Source organism: Equus quagga, chromosome 15 (genome assembly GCF_021613505.1).
Source record: "Equus quagga isolate Etosha38 chromosome 15, UCLA_HA_Equagga_1.0, whole genome shotgun sequence".
Taxonomy (NCBI): domain Eukaryota; kingdom Metazoa; phylum Chordata; class Mammalia; order Perissodactyla; family Equidae; genus Equus; species Equus quagga.
The window spans coordinates 20,172,163-20,188,794 of NC_060281.1; the positions used below are offsets into that span (position 1 = coordinate 20,172,163).

Sequence of the window (16,632 nt, forward strand, 5' to 3'; positions counted from 1 at the left end):
TTACCTCCAGCAATGTATGAGTGACCTATCTTTTCTATTCCCTTGCCAGCCTTTGGTACTGCCCCTCTTCTATTTTAGCCATTCTGATAAGGGTGTGGTGATAATGTTGGGGTTTACATTTGTGTTTCCCTAACGACTGATGTGTTGAACATCTTTTTATGTGCTGATTTGCCATACACGTCTTCTTCTGTGAAGTGTCCGTTCATGCCTTTTGATATTTCCTACTTGGATTGTTTTTTTACCATTGAGCTTTGAGAGTTCTTTATAGATGTACCTACTAGTCCGTTGTCAGATATGTAGTTCACAAATATTTTTCTCTCAATTTTTTGTAGCTTATCTATTCATCCTCTCAACAGGGTCTTTAACAGAGCAAAAGATTTAATTTTCATGAGGTCCAGTTTATCAATATTTCCTTTTGTGAATTGTGCTTTTGGTGTCAAGCCTAGCCCTAGATCCGGAAGATTTTTTCCTAAAATGTTTGTTTTATGTTTAGTTTTGTGATCCATTTTGAGTTAACTTTTGTATAAGGCATGAGGTTTAGATTGAGACAGGTTTTTTTTTTTGCCTATCATGTCTAAATGCTCCGTCACCGTTTGTTGAAAAGGGTATATACTTTCTCCATTGTATTGAATTGCATGTGTAACTCTCAAAAATCAGTTTACGCTTATATCTGGGTCCTCTATTCCATTCCATTGATATATGTGTCTTTCTGTTTACCAGTACCACACTCCATTGATTACCATAGCTATATATAGTCCTTAATATCATGTAGAGTCTTCCCATAATTTTATTCTTTCTTAAGCTTGTTTTATTTATTCTAGAGCTGCAATATAGAATAAGATTCCCTATGTCTACAAGTGACCTTGCTTTGATTTTGATAGGTATTGCATTAAACCTATAGATCAGTTTTGGGATAGTTGACATCTTTATTATGTTGAGTCTTTCAGTGAGTGAACACAATATGTCTCTCCATTTATTTAGGTCTTCCTTGGTTTCATTCCTAACATTTTATACTTTTCAGTATATAGTTCCTATTCATGTTTTGTTAAGTTTATATCTAAGTATTTAATTTTATTTCTAGTGATTATAATTTGAAGTATTTTAATTTCTATGTTCACATGTTCATTTTTAGCAGTTAGAAATGGCTTATTTTTGTGTGTTGATCTTGTATCCTCTAACCTCAGTGAACTCATTTATTAGTTGTAGATGGTTTTCTTGTAGATTTCTTGAGGTTTTCTGTGTAGGAAATATTGTTATCTCCAAATAGCAATGCTTATTTTTTCCTTTCCAATCTGTATGCCTTTTGTTTCTTTTTCTTGCCTTATTGCAGTAGCTGGAGCTTCCAGTAGTATATTGAATGAGAGTGACGAGAGTGGACCTCTTTGCCTTGTTCTCAATCTTAGGGAGAAAGAATTTGGTCTTCTACCATTAGGTACAGTGTTAGCTCTCAGGTTTTTGTAGACACTCTATCATGTTGGTGAAGTTTCCCGCTATTCCTAACTTGCTGAGAGTTTTTAATCATGAAATGATGTTGAATTTTGTCTGATGTTTTTTCTGCCTCAATTGATATGATCGTATTGTTTCTTCTTTGGCCTGTTAATATGATGGATTACATTGATTTTTTTGAATGTTGAACCATGTATACCTGGAATAAATCCCACTTGATCATGGTGTATAATTGTTTATATACATAGTTGGGTTTGATTTAATAATATTTTGTTGAGTCTTTTTTTTTTTACATCTACATTTGTGAGAGGATGATCTGTACAGTCAGATATCACTTAACGATGGGGATATATTCTGAGAAATCTATTGTTAGATGATTTTGTCATTGTGCGAACATCAGAAAGTGTACTTACACAAACCTAGATGTTATAGCCTACTACACACCTAGGCTATGGGTTATACCTATTGCCCATAGGCTACAAACCTGTACGGCAGGTTACTGTACTGAATACTGTAGGCACTTGTAACACAATGGTAAGTATTTGTGTATCTAAATAGTAGGAAAGGTACAGTTAAAATACAGTATAAAAGATAAAAATTTGTACACCCATATAGGGCTCTTACCATGAATGGAGCTGGCAGGACTGGGAGTCGCTCTGGGTGAGTGAGTGGTGACTGAGTGTGGAGGCCTAGGACACTACTGTAGACTCTGTAAATATTATACACTTCGGCTACACTAAATTTATGAAAAAATATATTTCTTCAATAATAATCTTAGCTTACTGTAACTTTATTTTATAAAACTTTTTTAACTTTTTGAGTCTTTTGTGATAACACTTAGCTTAAAACCCAAACACATTGTATAGCTGTACAAAAATATTTTTGTTTATATTCTTATTCTACAAGCTTTTTTCTATTTTTAAAATTTTTAATTTTTTTTACTGTTTAAACTTTTTTGTTACAAATGAAGACAGACATGCACGCACATTATCCTAGTTCTTCACAGGGTTGGGTTCATCAGTACCACTGTCTTCCATCTCTACATCTTGCCTCACTGGAAGGTCTTCAGGGGCAACAACATGCATGAAGCTGTCATCTCCTGTGATAACAATGCCTTGTTCTGGAATACCTTCTGAAGGACCTGCCTGAGGCTCTTATTGAGGAGGTGTCAGTCTTTTCAGAAATATTTCCATGGTGGTTTTCTTGGTTTGTTTCTTTTTTTCGTCATAAATTTGCTTGTAAGCAGATAATATGCCGTGAACATCTCTCTGTTAATGAAAACCTTTCAGTGTTGGAGGTCCATATTTTCAAACCTTTTAAGGAGCTTGATGAGGTCTGCAAGAGCTTCTGCTAAATGCTTCACTGTCACTTTTCTTGTAGGTTCTTCTTTTATTTCTGCAGTTTTATTTTTTCTTGCCGTGACATTACAATGGCTATGATGTCAGTAGGAATTTTTCAGCTCTGTTATTTTATGGGACCACCTTCATATATGTGGTCCATTGTTGACCAAGAATTCTTATAAGGCACATGATTATAGTTATCTTTTTTTGTATTATTTTTGATTTTAGTATCAGGATAATATGAGTCTTATAAAAAGAATCATGCCCTCCTCTTCTTTTTTGCTTGAATAGATTGAAAATTGATGTTACTTCTTTTTCACGTGTGTTCTTGCACTCTTTACTGAAACCAGTTAGGCCTTTTTTTGGGTGTGGGGTAGGCAGCTTTTAAATTATGAATTCAATTTTTTTAACTGTTATAAGAGAATTCCTGTTATCTATTTTATCTTGGCTATGTTTTGGTGGTATTTGGTATTTAAGGAATTGGTCCTCTTTAAAAAAGATTGTCAAATTTGTAAGCATAAAGTTGATTGTAGTATTCCCTTATTATACTTTTAATGGCTGCATGGTCTATAGTGATGCCCTTATTTTCATTCTAGTTGTTTGTGATTTGTCTTTTATCAGTTTGGTCAGTCTTCCTAGAGGTTTATCAATTTTATGCATTTTTTCCCCCTATCAACCAGCTCTTTTTTCTACTGATTTTTCTCTATTTTCTTATTTTCAATTTTATGTCTTATCTTTATTATTTCCTTCCTTTTGCCTGCTTTGGGTTTATTTCCTCTTCTTTTTTCTAGTTTTTTGAGGTAAGAACTTAGGTCATTCATTTGAGACCATTCTTTTTTTTTTTTTTTTTTTTTTAAGTAATGTAAGCATGTGATGCTATCAGTTTCTTTCTCTACACTGCTTTATCTGCATCAAACATATTTTGGTGTGTTGTATTTTTATTTGTTTGTTTTATGTATTTTAAAATTTTCTTTGTGACTTCCTCTTTCACCCATGGATTATTTTGAAGTGTCCTGTTTAACTTCCAAGTATTAAAAGATTTTTTCATTTTTCTTGCTGTTATTGAATGTTAGTTTGATTCTATTATGGTTAGTTGACCTGATCTGTAGGATTTTAGTTCTTTTAAATATGTTGAGATTTGTTTTATGGCCTAGGGTATGATCTGTCTTAGTGACTGTTCCATGGACACTGTTGTTGGGTGGAGTATTCTATCTGTTTCAATTTGACCCTTTTGCTTGTGTTGTTCAGATTTTTTGTATCCTTAATAATTTTCTTAGGAATACTTTTTTTTTTTAGTGGAGAGGACTGGCTCTGAGCTAACATCTGTTGCCAGTCTTCCTCTTTTTGTCTGAGGAAGATTGTCTGTGAGCTAACATCTATGCCAATCTTCCTCTGTTTTGTATGTGGGACCCTGCCTTAGCATGGCTTAGTGAGCAGTGCATAGGTCTGCGCCCGGGATCCAACCCATGAGTCTTGGGCTGCTGAAGTGTAGCATGTGAACTTAACCACTATGTCACCAGGTCAACCCAAGGAATACTTTTATCATTTGCTGAGAAGGGGTTGTTGAATCCCCAATTAAAATTGTGGATTTGTCTGTTCCTCTTTCTAGCTCTATCTGTCTTTTCTTTATGTATTTTGAGACTTGGTGTGTGTGTGTGAACATTTGTAGGAGTGTTATGTCTTCCTATTGGATTGATCCTTTTATCATTATGTAGTATCTTTCTTTATCTCAAGTAATTTTCTTTGCTCTAAATCTGCTTTATCTGATATTAATATAGCCGCTTTTGCCTTTTATGGATTAATGTTTATATGGTATATCTTTTTCACACTTTTGCTTTCAAAGAATTACTTTCATGTGTTTTTATTCACTCTGCCAGAATGTGCTATTTTAATTGATGAATTTTAACCATTTGCCTTTGTTAATTATTAATGTGCTGTTGCAGATTTCTCATTTTAATTTTTGTTTTGTGCTATTTTCCTCTTTCTCATTTCTCTCTTTCTCTTTTCCTGCCTTCCTATGGGTACTTGAACATTTTTTAGGATTCTATCTTGATTTCTTAATAATGTTTTTGAGCATATTTTGTGTAGTTTTCTTAGGGATTTCTCTGAGTATTAACAGTATACATATGTTCGCTATCTTAATCTATCAGCATTTTTTCACTCCAGGTGATGTGTAGAGCCTTATTTTTATTAGTCCCTTTACCTTCCTCCCTTTTAAATATCATTATCTGTAGTATCAGATGGTGTTATAGGTTGTGTTCTAATTATCAAATATGATTTATGAAAGTTGAGAGTGATAGGCTATTGTATGTACCCATATTTCTATTTTTTCTGTTTCTTCCTTATTTGTGCTTCGAGATTCCTCCTTTTTCATTTCTTTTTTTTTGATGAACTTTCTTTAGCTAGTCTTCTAGGACGAATGCATTCATTCATTGTTTTTAAATGTGAAATTAAGTTTTTAAAGTAAATGTAAAAGTATTATATACTAAAGACATATGTTTTAGTGGTATGAGGAACATTAAAACATTTTCTTATACAAATGAGATATTTTTTGCTTTGTGAGAAGAAACAAAAATATTTTTGGACTGTAATAAAATGCTGTAAGAACATGTCTGATTACAGTGTCCTAGCTTTGGAATAATGGCAATAAGAATCCATAAACTGTTTTGCCATACTTTTTTTTTAACCTTAAGGGAAGATCAGATGTTGTAATTAATCTGATATTAGTATATATATTTGTGCTGATTTCTATACTAATAGTCTCTTAATAATAATATAAACATTTTATACTTAATCTACAACATTCTCCACCAATTCATATTATAAGTGAAGGAGAGTAATGTTCTTGAGTTGAGTAGTCAAAAAATAGTTTGAATTTTAATAAAGGTCTTTCTTGTTTTGGGGTTTCTTAGACTAACCGGAGCTCTGTTGCTTTGACAGTATTACCTATATAAGGTGATGGCGCTTACTTTATGAATAGCTGCATACGAATTTTGTTCCTTGAAGTAAGTCGGGATTGTCTAAGTTGTTGATATTCACCTTTTCTGTGAAAGCATTTGACTTAAGTTTTGTGAACAGATACTATTGACTCCCCTATTGCTCTCAGAAATGTGTTTTTTCTGCATATTCCCAAATATCTAGAATGGAATAATATTTAGTCTTTATTTTAAAGTCTTGTAAATGATCCAGATTTAAACGCTTATGTACTTTTAGTATTTTAAGTGAATAAATTAGTCATTAGACAAAAGTTTCTGTATTTCTTTCAGATAATGCTTTTACTAGCTTTTACTGTCATCAATTTTTGAATGTTGTCAATCAAATCACTTTCCCATCTGGCATAGTTTATACTTTTTCTTCATTTTTATATCATTTTTCCTGTTGTTTTCACTCCTCTGTAACTACCTGGATTGGGAATGTGTGTGGTCAGATATTTAAATTTTTTTTTGTAAGGTGTTGTAGAAAACTCATTTCTTCCTTCTGAGCTGTTATGTACTTGGGTGGTCACTGAATCGTTTGATACTCTAGCTGTGAGCTCTGCTCGCTCATTTATACATTGCTTTATTGTTTAAAATCTCTTCCTGCAGTTAATTGCTTTCAGTCTATTGAATTTTTTTTTTTTTAAGTTTTACAATCAAAAGTCTTTTGGATGCTATTGTATTGGCATGGTTATTTATATTATTCACTTGGTTGTTTACCCATGAGTGGTAAATTATGTAGATTTAAATGAATTTTAGAAACTTTGAAATAAATCTTCTTCTGTACCAACTTTCAGAGTTCTCCATAGTATTTTGATTTCCACGTGAGAATTTGAGATCTTTAGGTTAAAATGATAGGGATTTTGTACCAAAGGGTAATGTCTTATTTCAGAATTTGGAGTAATTTTTGTATGACTTATTAGACTAAAAATAGTTTTAGATTATTTGCTAAAAGGAAGATTATTTGCTAAAAGGATTCAGGATGATTTTTTTCTTTTAAGCTTTTCTGTATTACATGCATATTTAATATGAGTTCAGAATTATCTTTCTAAACAGAAAGATGAATAAAACTTTTTATTTTGAAAATAAAGATATAGAACCTTTTTAAACCTTGTAATGTGTTGTAGACATCTTTCTATGTCAGTACATCCAGGTCTCTTTTGTTATTTTCTATCTGCCTAGTTTTATTTTTTTTTTCTAGGCAGTCTCTATTGGTAGACATTGGGATTGTTTCCAGCTTTTAAATATTTAGCCAACACTTAATGGACTTCCTTGTTCTTGATAATTTGTTCAATTTATTGTCATAGGATATATACCTAGAAGTGAGATGACTCTTTCAACAGAATTGATCATTTAAAGTTGTGATAAATATTACCAAGTTGTTTTGTGAATATACTGGTTTATACTCTTATTAAAACAGTGACTATGAATATTTGTTTCTTCAGCAGCTTTTGCCAACACTGGTATTTATCTATATTTTCATTCCCAATGTAGAATGGTAGCTTATTTAACTTATTTAACTTACATTTCTCTTAGTGAACTTGAACATTTTTTTTAAAGGTTTTGGCCGTTTGTTTTATTGTTTTGTAAATTCCAACAGTTCATTTCTCTTTTAGGGTATAGAGCTTTTTCATATAAAATTTCAATGGCTTTTTATATGTTACAGATCTTAACCCATTTTGTAATATATGTTTGTTGTACTCTTCATCAATCAGTTTGCTTTAGATTTAGTTGAGCACAAGAATGCTTGTGTTCAGGGGCCCTGTTGGAAAAATGATACTCTAACTCTCTAGACATGTTAAGTGTGGTGAAATGCTCAGACTCAGTGAACCATAGAGGAACTGAGTCAGACTGCAGCAATAGTAGATTCCTTTCTCTCTTCAGGGCATATGCTGATTGAGTTGTGTGGCCAGCAGAATTGTTTTGTCTTTCTGACTTTCTTATTTTGCAATTTGGGGCAAATGGCACTTGTATGGGTAAACTAGTATATATATTTTTTTCATTCTTTTTTTGGTTGATTTTTTTATTCTGATAAAATACACATAGCATAAATTTATCTTAATCATTTTTAAGTGTTCCGTTCAATGGTATTATAGTCATGCATCGATTAGTGATGGGGATACCTTCTGAGAAATGTGTGATTAGGTGATTTTGTTGTTGCACGACTGGAAGTTGCCCTGGGTGAGTTGGTGAGTGAATGTGAAGTCCTAAGACATTACTGTATGCTACCGTAGACTTTATAAACACTATACACTTAGGCTACACTAAATTTATGAAAAATATTTTTTATTCAATAACTCACTTTAGCTTACTGTAACTTTTATAAACTTTTTGACTTTTTTTAACCTTTTTAGTATTTTGTAGTAACACTTAGCTAAAACACAAACACATTGTATGGTTGTACAAAGATATTTTCTTTCTTTATATCCTTATTCTGTAAGCTTTTTCTAATTTTAAAATTTTTAATATTTTTTTTACTTTAAAAACTTTTGTGTTAAAAACTAACACACACACACACATTAGCCTAGTTCTACACAGGATCAGGTTCATCAGTATCACTGTCTTCCGTCTCCACATCTTGTCCTGCTGGAAGACCTTCAGGGGCAACAACATGCATGGAGCTGTCGTCTCCTGTGATAACAATGTCTTTTTCTGTAATACCTCCAGAAGGACTTGAAGGTTTATTTACACCAGCATCACCACAAACATGTGAGTAAGGGTTGCGCTACAATGTTATGACAGCTATGCCGTCACTAGACAATAGGAATTTTTCAGCTCCATTATAGTCTTATGAGACCACTGTCATATATGAAGTGTGTCATTGATTGAAACATCGTTATGTGGTGCATGACTGTAAATACATTCATAGTATTTTATAGGTATCACCAACATCCCTTTTCATAACTCTCTTTGTCTTGTAAAACTGAAACTCTGTACTTATTAAACAATAATTCCCGATTCCCCTTCCTTCCAGCACATGGCAACCACCATTCTATTTTGTGTCTGTATGGTTTTGACTTCCCTAAGTCCTTCATATAAGTGGAGCCATGCAGTATTTCATATAGTCATGCAGTATGTATTCTTTTTGTGACTGGCTTATTCCACTTAGTTAATGGCCTCAAAGTTCATTCGTATTGTAGCTTTGTCAGAATTTCCCTCCTTTTTAAGGCTGAGTAATATTTCATTGTATGTATATTTCATATTTTGCTTATCCATTCATCTTTAGATGGACACTTGGGTTGCTTCTGTGTTTTATTTATTATGAATAATGCAGCTATCTCTTTGAGACCCTGCTTTCAATCCTTTTGAATATATACCCAGAAGTGGAATTGCTGGATCATATAATTCTGTTTTTAATTTTCTGAGGAACCATTATACTGGTTTCCATAGCACTGTACCACAGACAGCTTTAGAATCTGTAAGAGGCAACTTGAGCTTCTAGAAGGAATGCAGTTGATACCTTGATTTTAGCCCAGTGAAACCCATCTCAAACTTCTGACCTCTAGAACTATTAGATAATACTTTTGTGTTGTTTTAAGCCTCTCAGTTTTTGGTAATTTTTTCAGCAGCAATAGGAAACCAATGCAGTTCTTAAACCAATATCAGCAATCACCTACCTCTGGACTTTTCATTACGTGAAAACAAACCAACGAAAACCCTTACGTATTTAAGTGTCTGTTGTTGGGTCTCTGTTATAAACAGCCATTACAATTCCTAGCAGATAAGAGGAAGTTCCCTCTTTATTCCTCTCTAGAACCATTGATAATAGATCAAAATTATCTGTTTGTAGACAGTTTTATTTAACTCAGCTGTAAAATTGTCTAGGCCTGTTGAGAGAGAGAGAGTGTGTGTGTGTGTGTGTGTGTGTGTGTGTTTATGTGTTCGTGGAAGAGTGAGGGTTGTTTTTTAAACTACAGATTGAGTTTCTTTAATAGCCATGCGTCTATTCATGTTTACTATTTCTTTTTGATTTGTTTTAAGTTACAGTTTTCTAGGAGACTATCCATTTCATCTTGTTTTAAAATTTATCTCAATAAAGGTATTTATAGGATTTTCTCTGTGTGTGGTTAGGTTCCCCTTTTCATTACTAATATTTGTGTCTTTCTTTTCATTGATCAGTCTTATGTAAACTATTTTAAAAGAAATAGCTTGTAGGTTTTTTAATACTACTTTTTTCTATTTCATTGTTTTTTGCCCTTATACTTTTTCTTTTTTGCCTTTCTTAGAACTCGTACTCTACCTCTGCAACATTTCGAGTTAAACACCTAACACGTTATATTTCGTCTTCTAAAGTATGTTTTTTTCCCCTATAACTTTAGCTGTGTCCCACATGTTTTGGTGTGGTTCTGACGCCAGTTCTGATGTGTGTTTTTTTCCAAACCACTAAGCCAGATCCCACAGGTTAAGGGGCTCAGTCCTGCAATATTGACTCCCTCCCTTACTTCACCCACCAGTTGCAAATCCAGGTTATTACTCATGCTTCTCGCTGACCACCTATAGATGGTTCCAATGATCCCCTCCTTGGGTTTGATTAATTTGATACAGCGCCTCACAAAACTCAGAGAAACGTTTTACTTACTACATTACCAGTATATTATAAAAGGATATAACTCAGAAATAACCAGATGCATATGGCAAGGTGTGTGGGAAGAGGCGCAAGCTTCCATGTTCTCTGAATGCACCACTTTCCCTGAGTCTCCATGTGTTCACCAACTCCGAAACTCTCTGAACCTAGTTTTCTTGTTTTTTTTTTTTTATGGAGGCTTCATCGCATAGGTATGATTCATAACCTAATTAGACATTGGTGATTGAACTCAATCTCCAGGCCCTCTTCCCTCCCCAGAGAAGATGGGGGGACAGGTGGGTGGGACTGAAAGTTCTTGCCCTCTAATCAACTGGTTAGTTCCCCTGGCAACCAGCCCCCATCCTTAGTGTTACCTAGGGCCTTTCCCAAAGTTACCTCCTTAAGATAACAAAGACACCTTTATTGCTCTAATCGCTTAGAAAATTCCAAATTTTAAGAGATCTGTACTAGGAACTGGGATGAAGATCAAACACATATTTCTTGTTACAAATCACAATATCACATTTAGTGTATCAGCTTTCATAGTCATCCAATTCTAAATATTTTCTAATATCTACTATGATTTCTTCTTTGAGACATTTATTTGGGATTGTATTTTTTAAATTTCCCAACACTTAAGAGTTTGGGTTACATTTTTATTTGTTTCACGTTTATTTGCACTTTAATTGGAGAATGAGGTTGATACATTATCCACTTACTCATATCTGTAACCTTGTCAAATTACCTGACTTCCCTGAACTTTACTTTCACCACTTATAAAATAGGATAATAATTATTCCCTTTTGGGTCTTAAAGTCTTGTGAGGTTATAATGCCTATGTATAGTTGAGTAACATATAAATAGATATGTTTTTCTTCTCCGTATATGTAACTTTGTTCCTCTTTTTATTTCTAATATTGTGTGTTTAACGCTTTTTGGTATTACGATTATAAAGGGAGTAATATATGAGAAGCAAGCACTTCATTCTGATTTTTTTTTCTTTGCAGGGGAAGAGTTGCCCTAAGTTTCCAACCTTCCTCCTTTTTTCTTCCTTTGTCTCCTACAAAGCCCCAGTACACAGTTGTGTACAGTTGTAAGTTCTTCAGGTTCTTCTATGTGAGCCGCTGCTGCAATATGGCTACTCACAGATGAGTGGTGTGTTTCCCTGCCCGGGAACCAAACCTGGGTCGCCAAAGTGGAGTGCACCGAACTTTAACTGCTAGGCCGTCAGGGCTGGCCCTTCATTCTGATTTTTATTTATCAAATATTAATTAAAATCTTCCTGTGTTCTGGGGAGTGAAACTTGGTTCTTCCTTTAAGAAGCTCTTCATTAAGTAGGGAAGATGTGCTAAAAATGATGGTGTGAGATGACAGAAGAATTTTATCAGCTTTGCTCTGCAGACAATGTAAGAGAGGGTTTTCTAGAAGGAGGGGAATGCATATATATAGGCATCAAGGTACAAGAGAGAATGACTAATTGTTTGATAGGGGCTGGATTATAAGGTACAGGGATAAAGAAGACTGGTACAGTAAACGGGCCAAATGTGGATGGCTTCATAGAGTTTGGACTTCATTTGTTGGTCAGAGCTTCCCAGTCAGTATATCCTGCCACCCTGGAATATGTAAATGAGTAACATTGGTGCCAGCGTACTGATCACTTCAGCTGTTAATGAAGTAAACAGGGAGACCATAAAGATTGGGAAGCACGGCTGTAAATGATAAGGAGTTTTGAAAGATTTTTACTTAGATGGATGGAATGCTTGAGATCTGAGTTTCCAGAATGATTGCTTTGGCAGCTACAAATGGGTTTTGAGGCTGGGAGACCAATTACTATTCTGTCTCCAAAAGTCCAGGTAAGACATGCCAAGGGCTTCTACTAAGTTGGCATCACTTGGATTGAATAAAAGTACAAAAGTTTGAAACATACTGCTGAAGTAGAATTCATGGGACTTGGTCAGTAGGTGTGAGCTCAGAGGTTTAGAATGAGTTTTGGGCTTGGGAGGTGGTGATGCTTTTAGTCAAACAAGGAATATAAAAGTAGTTGCAGGGGCTGGCCCCATGGCTGAGTGGTTAAGTTTGTGTGCTCTGCTTCCGTGGCCCAGGGTTTCACCAGTTCAAATCCTGGGCGTGGACCTATCACCACTCATCAAGCCATGCTGAGGTGGCATCCCAAGTGCCACAACTAGAAACCACCCGCAACTAAAGTATACAACTATGTACTGGGGGGCTTTGAGGAAAAGAAGGAAAAATAAAATCTTAAAAAAAGTAGTTGCAGATATAGGGGGTGAATTGGTGTCTTCTGGTTGAGGCAAGTGAAATTTGATATATCTTGGGACTTCTAAAATTGATAATCCCTTAGTCAGTCAAAATATCGGTCAAGAAGATTTCGGGACTGATGATAAATGTTTTAGAATCATCAACTTAATGGGTAGCAGTTGAAGACATGGCCCTGGATGGTTTTCTCAGGGAGAATACGTAGAGGGAGAGAAGAAAGCTGAATAGAGACTCCAAAGTTACCAATATTTAAGGATCATGTAGAGAAAGAGAAGTCAACAGAGTAACAAATGGAATTACTAGAGGGTAGGAAATAATACCAGAAGAGAGGTTCCCAAAACCTTAGGAAGAAAGAATTTCAAAGTGAAAGTTGTCAAGACTAGCAAATAAGATAAAAGGTGGTAAGTACCCTTGTGTTTGGGGAAAAGGAGGTTATTTGTGGCTTTGAACAAAGTAATTTCAGTGGAGTGATGGGAGCACAAGCTAGAGTGGACTGAAGTATGTCAGCCTAACAGAAGTGTCTGTGAGTTCTGGGGCAAGAGTTCACTCTGTAGCCCACTCCCATCTGTACTCAGTCCCAGTCATGAGGAACCTTGCTTGTATGGATATGGATACTCCAGCAGATGTGTTAAAACTCCACCCACCCCGTATCTCCCTTTGGCTATCCCTGAGAGTTAAAGGTCCATAAACTGGCAGTGTAGTCAGTACTCAGGAACATGGACCTGGGGAAGAAGTTTGCGTAGGTTCTCAACCTGGACTTTGGGCATTTGTTCAGGGAATTCGAGGGTCCTGGGATGTGGAGCAAAGTCTAGAGGAGAATGCAGGCTTTGGTTAAGGAAGTCCCCTTGGCTCTGGTGGACTTCTACCTGAGTAGGATGGGCATGGCCAGAAGAGAGCAGAGTGGACTCTTTAAAACAAATGGTCCCAAAGGAGGTTCCCTGGTTGCCTAGGTTTAAAGGGTGGTATTAGGGATGTGAAGAACTGGGCAGAAATTTGAGATAGCAAATGGATACTTTGTGGATCTAAACATTTTGTTCTTCACCTTGTTTTAGCTACTAATTCCCCTGGTTCTACTTTTAATCTGATTATTTTCAGTACCAGCAACCATTTTGTTATCTCGCTTTCAAGACTCCTACTCTTTTTGATCACCACTGTTTCTCTTTACAGCACACCTCTCTACTCTGTCAACTCCAACAAATTCATTGATTTGACCACTTTTTTATTCTCTTGCCATTCTTGAATTCTGACCTCCCTCTTTTACCCATTTATGGTCTATAGTTTGTCATTGTAATCATCACAATGCAAATATCCTCAACTCTTTAGCTTCTTTCTCTTTCCTCAATTTTTTTAATCCTCTCTCCTTCCTTCCTTGGATTAAATTCAGCTTTCTGCCTACTCTCTGCTTGTTGCATAGGCACAAGTTAATGTTTCTGAAGAAAACATACGATAGTGACTTTTCTAATTTAAGTAACGACCACTAACCTCAACTTGCCCTTCTTGGCAAACTTTCACTCTCCTAGTGCATTTACTCTTCCATTAATTTAGACAAATCATTTCATACATTCTCCTTTCTCCTTAAACCCTCAGCATCTTCTCCCTTATCGTAACTCTCACTTGCTGACTTTGCTCCTTACTTCATTGAGAAGATATAACTTTTCATTAGAAAATTTACATAATTTCCCATCACCAAATATATATACCCATCTGTATCTCTGCCAACTTCCTGACTGTTACTATGGATGAACTATCTGTACTCCCATCTAAGACCAACCCCTCCACAAAAGCATTTGATTCTGTTTCCTCTCACCTCCTCAAGGCCATTACACTAGAATTTCTTTGTGTTTTCTGTTTCTCTTGGATCAACAGCATACAGAATTGCATAAATTTCTCCCATCTTGAACAACAAACAGCAGCAACAACCACAACATCTTGATCCTACATCATTTTCCTTTTACTATCCTACTGCTCTGCTCCCTTTTTAGCAGAACTTCTCAAAAGAGTTATCTGTTCTGTCTCTAGTTGTCTTCCCATTCTCTCCTGCATTCACTTCATTCAGATTTTTCTTCCATCACTCCACAAAACTGCTCTTTCAGGGTCAGCCGTAACTTCTATATTGCTGAATCCAGTGGTCATTTTTCACTGTTCATCTTCCTTGACTTATCAGTATCATTTGACACGGTTGGTCACCTTCCTTCTTGAAAGACTTTGTTCACTTGCCTTCCAGAACCTCACTCTTCTGATTTTTCTTTTACCTCATTAGTTACTTCTACTCATCTCTTGGATATTGGTTGCTTCTCATCTCCTGGATCACTAAACAGTGGAGTGTACCCTTTCCTACCTTATTTTTCTCCAAAGACTTTATCACTATCTGACACTCTGAGTTTATTCATTCATTCATTTATTCATTCATATATTATGTTTCCCCTAGTAAAATGTATTCTTCATGAAGGTGGATATTTTAGTCAGTTTTGTTCAGTGCTGTATCCCTGGCATATGGTAGGTGCTCAGTAAATATTTGTTAGATGAATGAGTCTTAACATTCTGCACAAGTAGACAGGTAGTTAAAAATTAGTATAGTGGAGAACCAAAATTCTTTTCAGTAAGTCTTGTTACCTGTATTCAAACTCCAGCAGTCTGAGTCTAGAGTCCTGGCTCCTAATCTTTACACTATAAGGCCTCCTGTGAAGATAATTGGTATGGAGCTGGGCTATAAGAAAAACGGGTGAGCTGAGCTTGACTAGTAGTCTAATTCCTGGCCTACCATTAACTTAGTTGTATAACCTTGAACAAATTGCTTACTTTTTTGAGTTTCACTACCTGATCTAAAAATGTGGATTATAGGCTACATGTTATCTAAGGTCTTTCATAACCTCAGTAATTTTATATTGTGTAATTGTGGCATTTTATGCCAACACTTAATGGACCTAGAAGTACAGAGAATGCATGAGACATAAAGATTGTTCCTGTAGTTTAAACTCGTCAAACTGGGAACATGGAGCACTACGCTACCGAGTCTGATGTGCCGCGGTAACTTGGGCCGTACAGCTTTGGGTCTCTCCTTTAGGTAGGCAGAGACAAGAGGTGGAGAGCATCCTGCTTGAGTGATTATGGCATACTGTTGAGAAAGCTGATCAGGAAGAAGGGGGTCTGATAGGTTGAATAAGTGGTTTGGGCAGGTTGTAGAAGATTTTAAAAGGCAGAGATGGCCATTTGGTTTTGTTATGATATTAAATTGTAAACCACCAAAGACTTTTGTTATGGATAAAATGAAAGTACTGGATGAGAAAGATGATTCCAATATGGGTGTTTTTAAGGAAAGGCACATTGGAATTAAGTAAGCGATGTACGAAGCTGCTGCAGTAATTCCAGGAACAAAAAGGATCTGACTCTTTTAACCTGGCAGCAGAGGAAATGGAGAAAAGCGGATGAAAGTGAGAAGGGAAGAGTACCAGCATCTGGTGATTGATTAGATGTGGAGGAATCAAGGAATTAGAGAATTAAGATGATTCTTGGTTTTAGCCAGGGTTATTAGGGTGTTTTTTTATCAGTAGGTTAGGAGTAACAGCAGGAGGAAGGGGTCTTCTATGAATGAATGGTCTGAAGGTCAGGATTTGGGAATTATTCAGCATAGAGATTTTCAAACTTTTTTTTTTTAATGAAATGTTATATGAATATTCAATATGTAAAAAACCATAATAGTGTAGCTGATTTGGTTGGAGCAGGGACAGAGGTGTGTGGTAGATGAGACCAACATCTTGCTGGCTGGTCCTTCTCTTGCTCTCTGAGGGACCTTGTTCAGTCTGCGGGCTCTGATGAGTATAGTCAGAAATCACTGAAGTAGATTATCTGTAAGTGCTCTCCTGGATTGAATATTTGGCCACATGAGTCTATCCTGTGAATCTTCCGGGTGGCAGCATCTTCCTGTGTCTTCTTGGCTTAGCAGTTAGCAAATATTTACTGTTTCAGACTCTTGTCTAGGCTCTGGGGAGTACAAAAAAGATACAGTCTCTCTCCAGTGTAACTTCACAGTTCA

The 16,632-nt window shown here is 35.6% G+C and overlaps 1 protein-coding gene across 6 annotated transcripts in view; it reads left to right on the plus strand.

Annotated features, from left to right (window-relative positions):
* The window catches only part of SUPT3H (SPT3 homolog, SAGA and STAGA complex component), a 467,131-nt gene that overhangs the window by 120,490 nt on the left and 330,009 nt on the right, over positions 1-16,632 (plus strand). The window lies entirely within an intron of this gene.